This window comes from Amblyraja radiata, chromosome 2, assembly GCF_010909765.2.
Source record: "Amblyraja radiata isolate CabotCenter1 chromosome 2, sAmbRad1.1.pri, whole genome shotgun sequence".
Taxonomy (NCBI): Eukaryota; Metazoa; Chordata; class Chondrichthyes; order Rajiformes; family Rajidae; genus Amblyraja; species Amblyraja radiata.
Window position 1 is genome coordinate 2,655,008 of NC_045957.1, and position 10,745 is coordinate 2,665,752.

The 10,745-nt window shown below is 46.3% G+C and overlaps 1 protein-coding gene across 1 annotated transcript in view; it reads right to left on the bottom strand.

Annotated features, from left to right (window-relative positions):
- Positions 1-10,458, bottom strand: part of eppk1 (epiplakin 1) — a 49,511-nt gene extending 39,053 nt beyond the window's left edge. The window contains 1 exon segment of the mRNA XM_033040637.1: positions 10,325-10,458. The gene's annotated coding sequence lies outside the window, so the exon portion shown is untranslated.
- Between the last annotated feature and the right edge of the window lie 287 nt (positions 10,459-10,745).

Below are 10,745 nucleotides of genomic sequence, written 5' to 3' on the forward strand. Positions count from 1 at the left end.
TAGTGACTATAAGACTGGTGTAAATAAGGTCAGAATAAGGGGTGTATGTGTCTTGTTTGGGGAACAATGCTTCATCTTCATACGTAATAATACTTGCAGTGGCAATAATGTTGTGCTGTGAGTTGGAATTTATGGGTGGCAAGGGAGCACTTAACATTTATCTAGTAATCAAGGCGCTTTTCTTTACTTTTACTTAAGCTTAATTTTACTTTTGTGTGGTGTATCTGTATTCTTAATAAATATTTCAGAGATAGGAGTTACAGGGAGGTGGTCATACTGAATGTATAGACTAATGTAATGGTTCTTTTTTTTTTTTTAATCATATGTACCAAGATACAGTGAAATTTTTTTTTTACATAAAGTTCAGTGTTATCACAATGCGTACATACAATCCCAGATTTAGTACAGAGAGCATCAAAGCAGCCCACTGAGACCATACACGAATCGCCAAGTTTTGGCTGCATTTTACAGTCGCAGCTGCAGCTGGTCATAAAGGCCCATTGCAGCCGTCGCCTCGGTACGGATCGTCCTGTTACCATCGCCCCTCTCCTCGCCTGTCTACCTTCAGCCTTTGTGCCCCAGGGGCACCTCCTGGAGCCGACCTTGAGGGCGGGAAAAGCAACGCCCCCCAGTTCTTCTTAGTGGCCCTCTGTTCTTGTATCCGCTGCCGCCTTCGACTACCTCCACCCTCTCCGGTACTTCGGACCTCGGGGTTGAGCAAGGGCCGTACTCGGAGGCTTCCCTCTCCAGCCAGGTGCCGGTTCCACCATGGACGAGCCTGCCCTGCTGCCGGGGTATGGCCATGACCATGGCTCACCGGGTCCTTCAAGTAACTAAACCCTCCTCTCGTCCTGACCTCCCATCCACCTCATTACATACCTTGAACTATCTTTAATTGGACTTTATCTTGCACTAAATAATATACCCTTTATATTGTCCCTTTATCCTGTATCTGTACACTGTGGATGGCTTGATTGTAATCACATTTAGTCTTATGGATAGCACACAATAAAAAAGATTTTCACTGTATTTCGGTACAAGTGACAATAATAAACTAAACGCTGTGTATATAAAGTAAGAATTTCATTGTTCTTGGCGCATATGACAATTAAACTTGTTTGAAACTTGATAATGTGATAATGGGGTGTGCTTGCCTTCGAGGCATTGAGTATAGGCGTTGGAACATGTTTCAACTGGACAAGATGTTGGCAAGATCACACCTGGAATATTGTGTTGCAGTTCTGATTACCATACAACAGGAAGTGAGAGAGGGTACAGAAATGATTCACAAGGACATTGCCGGGACTGGAGGGCCTGAGTTATGAGGCGAGATTGGATAGGCTGGAACTATTTTCCCTGGAGCAAAAGTCTATCCTCATCACTTTCTTCCATCAAGTCCAACAGTGTCCAAGGAAAGGTTACATCCATGACACACTGGTCAACCTAAGGAGTACGTTCAGCAACAGACTGGTTCCACCAAGTTGCAGGACAGATCGCCACAGATCCTTCATCCTTGTGGCAATCAAACTACTCCTTTCCTTTCTGTCATGTGGTAGACCGAGACTGAGACCGACTCCCCTCTCCCCCTCCCCTAATCTTTGCACGTCCCCAATCCTTTCCACTCCTCACTTTAATTTCATGTTTCATGTATTTTGTGTTTTATGACTGTTGGCAAATCAATTTCTCTCTTGGGATAAATAAAGTTCTATCATAATATACCTGTCACCCTGCCATTCCATTTCCTCTCCTCTATATTCAGGGAGATGACTCGGACTTTATACGACAATCTTGCACCATTCCGCTGTTTTCACTTCGTTTAAATGATTGTTGTATTTATCATTCCTGTATGTGTAATATTTACTCTGAGTGCTTCATGTGAACATGGAATTTCATTGCACTAGGGTGTACATATTATTCTAATGCTTAAGCGTTTAATGAAATGAGATGGGGCATATATAGAATAGTCACAGCCTTGTTCCCAGGCCAGGGGAGTTAACAAATAAAAGATAGGTTTAAGGTGAGAGGAGAATATTTTAAAGTGGACTTGAGGGACAATTTTTCCCACATGCAGGGTGGTGTGTATATGGAACAAGTTGTTAGAAGAAATGGTAGAAGCAGGTACACCGACAAAGCTTAAAAGACAATAGATAATAGACAATAGGTGCAGGAGTAGGCCATTCGGCCCTTCAAGCCAGCACCGCCATTCAATGCAATCATGGCTGATCATCCAAAATCAGTACCACTTTCCTGCCTTCTCTCCATATCCCCGGACTCCGCTATCTTCAAGTGCCCTATCAAGCTCGCTCTTGAAAGTATCCAGAGAACCGGCCTCCACCGCCCTCTGAGATAGAGAATTCCACAGACTCACAACTCTCTGTGTGAAAAAGTGTCAAGACATTTAGACTGGTACATGAGTGGAAAAAGTTTAGATGTATATGGCCAGTGCAGATAAATAGATTATCACACTCCCTCCTGGGATAAATAAAGTTCTAGCGTATCATGTCGTACAGCAGGAAGGCATCTTGATGGGCATGGCCAAGTTGGACTTTAGGGTGTATTTGTTTGCTGTATAGCGCCATTAATTATAAGAGGGACATAAAGATTCAGTGATAAGAAGGAGGCAATTAACAAGACAAGTCTGCTCTGTTCAAGCCAGGACAGCAGTGTATTCATTGAAGCATGACTCAGACAGTGGTGATTCCAGCACACACACACACACACAGTGAGTGGCTGGAGACAGCCTGTGTATCTCCCTACTCGATTCATGGCCCCAGATCCCAGTCTTAGGCACTACCGTATTCATTTGATTAAACTGCTATCCATTATAATTGGTGTACTTGTATAAATGTAATGTAATTCTGACAAGTGCGGCGTTTCATTTTGGCAAGTCAAACCTGGGCATGGCTTGCACAGGGTCCTGGAGTGGGTTGTAGAGTAGAGAGACCAGGGAGGATAGGCACAGTCTCCTGAAAGCACATCAGCACCTCTACTTCCTGAGAAGATTACGGAGAGTCGGTATGACAAGGAGGACTCTCTCGAACTTCTACAGGTGCTGACCGGTTGCATCGTGGCTTGGTTCGGCAACTTGAGCGCCCAGGAGCGGAAAAGACTACAAAAAGTAGTAAACACTGCCCAGTCCATCATCGGTTCTGACCTCCCTTCCATCGAGGGGATCTATCGCAGTCGCTGCCTCAAAAAGGCTGCCAGCATCATCAAAGACCCACACCATCCTGGCCACACACTCATCTCCCCGCTACCTTCAGGTAGAAGGTTCAGGAGCCTGAAATCTGCAACGTCCAGGTTCAGGAACAGCTACTTCCCCACAGCCATCAGGCTATTAAACTCAACTCAAACAAAACTCTAATCATTAATAGCCCATTGCACTTTATCTGTTTCTTTATGTGTGTATATATATATTCATTGGAATATGGTCACACTGATCAGTTCTGGTATGTATTTATTTATGCCTACTATATTCTGTTGTGCTGAAGCAAAGCAAGAATTTCATTGTCCTATCTAGAACACATGACAATAAACTCTCTTGAATCATGAACATGACAATAAAGGAATCTAATTCTAAAAAAAAAAACTAAAAAAAACTGGTAACGCAGGTGAAGAAAGCACTTGCCACGCTTGCCTTCATTGGCCAGGGTATTGAATACAGGAGTTAGGATGTCATGATGCAACCTTACAAGTCATTGGTGAGACCAGACTTGGAGTATTGTGTGCAGTCTGGTCACCCAACTATAGGAGGGATGTCAGTAAGCTAGAAAGAATACTCAAAAGATTCACCAGGCCGAATGCAGGCAGAATGGGGTTATCATGTAGTTTTGATCATTTATACAACTTAGTTTGGACAAATTGACCGAAGGGCCTGTTTCTGTGCTAATTCTAAACCTGTTCATGGTGTTGACCCCTCTGCCATTGTTTCAGACCCCTGTGCACCTGACAATGAAACATTCTTGACTCCCAACTTACCTGTCAAGCCTCTTGAATTTAGTCCATCAGACCATCCCCACTCCCTCCACAGCCACTGCTTCCCTCTCTTCTGCATTTACTCCCTTTTCACATTTATATTTACCAGCTTTGCCATCTGAGTAGTTCTGGCAAATTTCCTGTGCCAGCATTGCAGTCAGGAGAGGGGAAGGAGGGACAGCCTTGTGCCAATCTTGTGGTTCAGTATGCTGTGCATCCACAGCGTTTGACAGCACTGGGCATGTACTCGATAGGTTTAGAAGGATGAGGGGCGATCTTATTCAAAATTACCAAATAGTGAAATGTCTGGATAGAGTGGATATTTCCATTAGTGGGAGAGTCTAGGATTCGATGGCACAGCCTTAGAATAAAAGAACTTACCTTTAGAAAGGAGATGAGAAGGAATTTCTCTAGTCAGAGGGTGGTGAATATGTGGATTTCTTTGGCACAGACAGCTGTGGAGGCCAAGTCAGTGGGTATTTTTAAGGCACAGATTGACAGGTCCTATGAACCAGACAGCACCTCATCTATTATGTCAGAGCTGCTTCTTAATGAACAAGATTGTGAAGGACAACAGGTTTCTGTTAGCAAATATTCACATGACATTAATCATGGGTGTGTCAGTCAACTCCGAATAATGCCCACACTCCTAACGACATGTACTAGATGTTATCTGGATTTAACTGATTGTCACAACATATGTTGCAGCAGTAGTAATTATTTCATGCAGAGCATGGCCTGGAGCTCAGGAAGTGTCAAGTCAAGAGAGTTTATTGTCATGTGTCCCAGATAGGACAATGAAATTCTTGCTTTGCTTCAGCACAACAGAATATTGTAGTCATAAATACAGAACAGATCAGTGTGTCCATATACCATAGAATATATATATATACATCAATAAACAGATAAAGTTCAATAGGCTGTTATAGCTCAGAGTTTGTTTGAAGTTATGTTTAATAGTCTGCTGGCTGTGGGGAAGCAGCTGTTCCTGAACCTGGATGTTGCAGATTTCAGGCTCCTGTACCTTCTACCTGATGGCAGCGGAGAGCATGGGAGGCTTAGGGTTTTAAGGACTGACCCCCTATTCCCCCCCCCCCCCCCCCTCCTCCTCAGACTGTTGTCAGCTGCACCTGTGGGGCATGGGCTGGAAGCACAAACATCAGGAATATGTGCTCTGCTTTTCAACACAACTAAGGCAACTGCCACCAACCCCATGCCCTATACTTGGATGATCAGCCATGATCATATTGAATGGCGGTGCAGGCTCGAAGGGCCGAATGGCCTACTCCTGCACCTAATTTCTATGTTTCTATGTTTCCCTTTATATCTTAGTGCTGAATATGCTCAGCGACTCAGTGCATACACCATCGGCTTGTTCGGTGGTAGCATGGATAGGATCGATTCAGGCAGTGGCCCTGGAGACTGGTGATGTGTACCGACTGCCTTGGCGACAGATGCTCGAGAAGAGTGGTAGATACCCCTTTGACGGCTGGTCACCATGAGGTGGTGACTAATGGGTATAGCTGCAGTGCATCCAGGGGATGGTACAAACTGCTGCCACTGTGTGTTGTTGGTAGGATGAGTGAATGGCAGTGGATGGGATGCCTGTCAAGGCGGCTGGTGAATGGTGTTGATGCTACACTTATCCAAGCCAGTGAAGCGAGTTTGCAGTCCTGACCTTAGACTTGTTGATGGTGGACAGGCTTTAGGGTTAGGGTATCGGTCAAACCTTCTCACTGCTGCTATCGGGCAGGAGGTAGACAGCCTGTTGTAATCGTAGACAACCATCTTCTGTCTACTTAAGGGGTTGGACAGGCTAGATGCAGGAAGATTGTTCCCGATGTTGGGGAAGTCCAGAACAAGGGGTCACAGTTTAAGGATAAGGGGGAAATCATTTAGGACCGAGATGAGGAAAACATTTTTTACACAGAGAGTGGTGAATCTGTGGAATTCTCTGCCGCAGAAGGTAGTTGAGGCCAGTTCATTGGCTATATTTAAGAGGGAGTTAGATGTGGCCCTTGTGGCTAAAGGGATCAGGGGGTGTGGAGAGAAGGCAGGTACAGGATACTGAGTTGGATGATCAGCCATGATCATATTGAATGGCGGTGCAGGCTCGAAGGGCCGAATGGCCTACTCCTGCACCTATTTTCTATGTTTCTGTCTACTATACCAACCCTGTCTATTGTTTCTGAAAGGAGACTGCAGGAGCTAGGTGAGGAGATTGCAGTAGCATTGACAAAGATCTTTTATCATCTCCAGCCACAGGTGAACTCCCAGATGATGGAAGAGTAGCCAATGTTGATCATTTGTTTAAGAAATGACGTAGAGATACTGCAGTAAATTATTAGTCAGTGAGCCTCACCAGTGCTCTTGGAGAGGATGACTACATTTCCAAGAAGGGCTGCAGAGAAAATGCTGGGAACAATAGGCCGGTGAGTGTAACATCTGTAGTTGGTAAGTTACTGAAGAGTATTCTGAGGGATAGGATATGCAGGCATTTGAATGGGCAAGGGCTAATTAGGGATAGTCAGGTATGAAGAAGGTCGTGTCCCACAAATCTGATTTTTTTGAAGGCGTGACCAAAAAAGTCAATGAGGGCAGAGCTGTAGATGTTGTGTACATGTTCAGTGAGGCATTCGACAAGGTTCCGCATGATTGGCTGCTCTGGAATGTTAAACCACATGGGATCCAAGGAGAGATAGCTGAATGGATAGAAAATTGGCTCCATGGAAGGAAGAAGAGGGTGATGGTGGAAGGTTGCTTCTCGGACTGGAGGCCCGTGACTAGTGGTGTGCCTCAGGGATCGGTGTTGGGCCCGTTACTGTTCAATGATTTGGATGAGAACGTGAAGGGAAAAATATTTAATAGGATTCCGAGGGGTAACTTTTGCACACAAAGGGTGGTGGGTGTATGCAACAAGCTGCCGGAGGAGGTAGTTGAGGCTGGGACTATCCCATCGTTTAAGAAGCAGTTAACAGGTACATGGATAGGACAGGTTAGGAGGGATATGGACAAAGCGCAGGCAGGTGGGACTCGTATAGCTGGGAAATGTTGGCCGGTGTGGGCGAGTTGGGCTGAAGGGCCTGTTTCCACACTGTATCACTCTGTGATTCTGCATGGACTTTAGCAAGCAATTTGACAAGATCGTACACAGTAGGTTGGTCTAAAAGGTTAGAACACATGGGATCCAGGATGAGCTAGACAATTGGATATTAAATTAGCTTGGTGACAAGAGTCAGAAGATGGTAGTGGAGGGTTGCTTGTCAGATTGGAACACCTGTGACTAGTGGTATGCTGCAGGGCTGGGTTCTGCACTAGGGTTCAGTAGTGTTGAGGATGCAAGGAGTTTAGAAACATAGAAAATAGGTGCAGGAGTAGGCCATTCGGCCCTACGAGCCTGCACCGCCATTCGATATGATCATGGCTGATCATCCAACTCAGTATCCCATCCCTGTCTTCTCTCCAAACCCCCTGATCCCTTTAGCCACAAGGGCCACATCTAACTCCATCTTAAATATAGCCAATGAACTGGCCTCAACTACCTCCTGTGGCAGAGAATTCCACAGATTCACCACTCTCTGTGTAAAAAATGATTTTCTCATCTCGGTCCTAAAAGACTTCCCTCTTATCCTTAAACTGTGACCCCTAGTTCTGGAGTTCCCCAACATCGGGAATAATCTTCCTGCATCTAGCCTGTCCAACCCCTTAAGAATTTTGTAAGTTTCTATAAGATCCCCCCTCAATCTTCTAAATTCTAGCGTGTACAAGCCAAGTTTAAAGAGCTACTTCGGTTGGGAATGTGGGCAAAGGGGAAATTGGAATACAGCATAGCAAAGTGTACAGGCATGCACTTAGAATAGAATATGTTTATTGTCATTGCACAAAACTGAGCAACGAAATTCCATTTGCTTCTCCTCCGTTAAAAGAAATACAACACAACAACCAATACACATATGTACAGTTAATAGTAAAATAATAGATACATTTTTAAAGAAGTTTAAAAGAATTTAGCGGTATTCCTCGAAGTTACTTCTTGCTTCCCAGTGTTCACTATTGGAGTTAAGCTCTTTTATCGCACATGGGTAGCGAGCCTGGTAGCAGAGTAAAAAGGTGGTTGGCAGGGTGTAGAAGGAATAAAGGCGTAGTGCTGATGCAGGATTCACAAAAGGTTCATTTGCAGGTTGAGTCAATGGTAATGAAGGCAAATGCAATGTTAGCATCATTTCAAGAGGACTAGAATATAAACCTCCCCAATATTGACTGGGCCTTACACAGGGCAAGAGAATTTGACTGGGCAGAATTGAATAGCTGGAGTAAACAATATGTGGAGAGTCTGACTCAATGAGGTGCCATACATTGGGGAACAAGCCTGGACAGGTGACTGCGGATAGTGATCACAACTTCATAAATTGTATAAGAAGGAACTGCAAATGCTGGAAATATCCAAGGTAGATAAAAATGCTGGAGAAACTCAGCAGGTGAGGCAGCATCTATGGAGCGACAGAATAGGTGACGTTTCGGGTCAAGACCCTTCTTCAGACTGACATGGGGGTGGTGGGAGCGGGAAGAAGAAAGGAAGAGGGGGAGACAGTGGGCTGTGGGAGAGCTGGGAAGGGGAGGAGAAAGCAGGGGGCTACCTAAAATTGGAGAATTCAATGTTGATACCGCTGGGGTATAAACTACCCAAGCAGAATATGAGGTGCAGCTCCTCCAATTTACAGTGGGACTCACTCTGGCCATGGAGGAGCCCAGGACAGAAAGGTCAGATTCGGAATGGGAAGGGGAGTTGAAGTGCTGAGCCACCGGGAGATCAGGTTGGTTATTGCAAACTGAGCGGAGGTGTTCGGCGAAGCGATCGCCAAGCCTGTGCTTGGTCTCACCGATGTAGATCAGCTGACATCTAGAGCAGCGGATGCAATAGATGAGGTTGGAGGAGGTACAGGTGAACCTTTGCCGCACCTGGAAGGACTGCTTAGGATCCTTAGATGGAGTCAGGGGGGGGGGGGGAGGATAAATTGTATGATAGTTTTGAATAGAGACAGGTCTGGGTGCTGGGGAAAGGTACACCATTGGGGAAAAGCAGATTGCAATGTCATTAGACAGGAGCTAAGGAGGGTAGATTTAGTAGTTGTTATTGGGTATGTCCACTGCTGACATGTGGGAGTTATTTAAAGGGCAGCTGATGCAAGTGCAGGATCAGCATGTTCCAGTAAGGAAGAGGGATAAGGGTGCAAGGTAAGGGAGCCGTGGATGACCAAGGAGGTTGTAATCTTGATCAGGAAGAAAAAGGAAGTGTACGTCAGGTTTAAGAAGGGGGCAGCATGAGGAATATAAAGCAAGTAGGAAAACATCAAGCAGACGATGAGAAGTTGCCATGAAATGTCATTGATGAGTTGGATACAGAAAATCCCAAGGCTTTTTATACGTATGTTAAAAATAAGAGGGTGACCAGGGAGGGGGTCGCACCACTCAAATATAAAGAAGGGAATCTACACGTGGAGTCAGATGATGTAGGCGAGGTACTAAACAAGTACTTTGCATTTGTATTCACTTAGGACAAAGACTTGAAGGACAGTGAGATCACTGTGGATAATAGTATGCTGGGCAGTTTGAGATCGAGATAGAGGTGAAGCTGAGCCTCTTGACATTAAGGTGGATGTTCCCAGGGTCTGCTGGGATCTATCCTGTGTAGCTCATTCCATATACCTACTACCCTTTGTGTAAAAAAACTTGCCCTTCAGGCTCCTGATTCCCCTACTCTGGGTAAAAGACTGCATTTACCAGATCTATTCCTCTCATGATCTTGTAACCTCTACAAGATCGCTCCTCATCTTTCTACACTCCATGGAATAAAGTCCTAGCCTGCCCAATCTCTCATGCAGCGCGGGCCCTCAAGTCCTGGCAACTGTCTGTGCCCAAAATGCTCTTCCACTGAAACTGGCCACATCAACCTCCCTGTACAAGGTCCAATATGGTCCCTACTCGTTGCACTATCTACAGACAGCGTCCAGTCACAGCTTCACCATCAGGACACTTCCCGCCTCTTGCTTCACCGGAGAAACACTACCAATATTCACACCGAACAGGACAATTCCTGAATGAGGAATGCCTGAGATCAGCAGAACTCTGCATCTCGGCGCCAATCTCCGGCTTGAATGAGATGGCGAGCAGCCTGGGGAAGGAACGGGAGCAGGGTTCCGGGCCATAGGTGGGATTTCATAGAGGCGGCCTGACCTGACCTGACCTGGCCTGGCCTAAACTGACCTGGCCTGGCCTAAACTGACCTGACCTGACCTGGCCGTTCCCAACCTCCTCCTTTGTCGGTTTCACAGGGACACCACAGACTTACCTGGAGCGTGGTGGAGCTGGGCGCTAGCCGAAGGCTGGAGAGCCGGTCCACGGTCACTGGGCGAGAGCGGAGGTGCTCCTTCTTTGCTCCTGGATCTTTGCTCCTATCACCCGCCCCAGCTGCGCCTTATGTTTGTGGGTTGTGAGTCCACGCCCTGACGGTGGAATCAAGGTCGCCGTCCTGCCCTGCCCAGCCCAGGAATGCAGAAAGACAACCTTCCTCACCTCACCGCACACTGTTGGTCTCTCACGCTGCCCGATGTAACCCCAGCCCCTCACCCCCTCCCGTCTCACCCACCCCCCTCCCGTCTCTCACCCCCTCCCTTCTCACTTACCTCCCTCACCTCCTCCCCTCTCACACACCAACCCCCTCCCTTCACCTACCCCCTCCCATCTCTCACCCCCTCCCTCTCATTCACCCT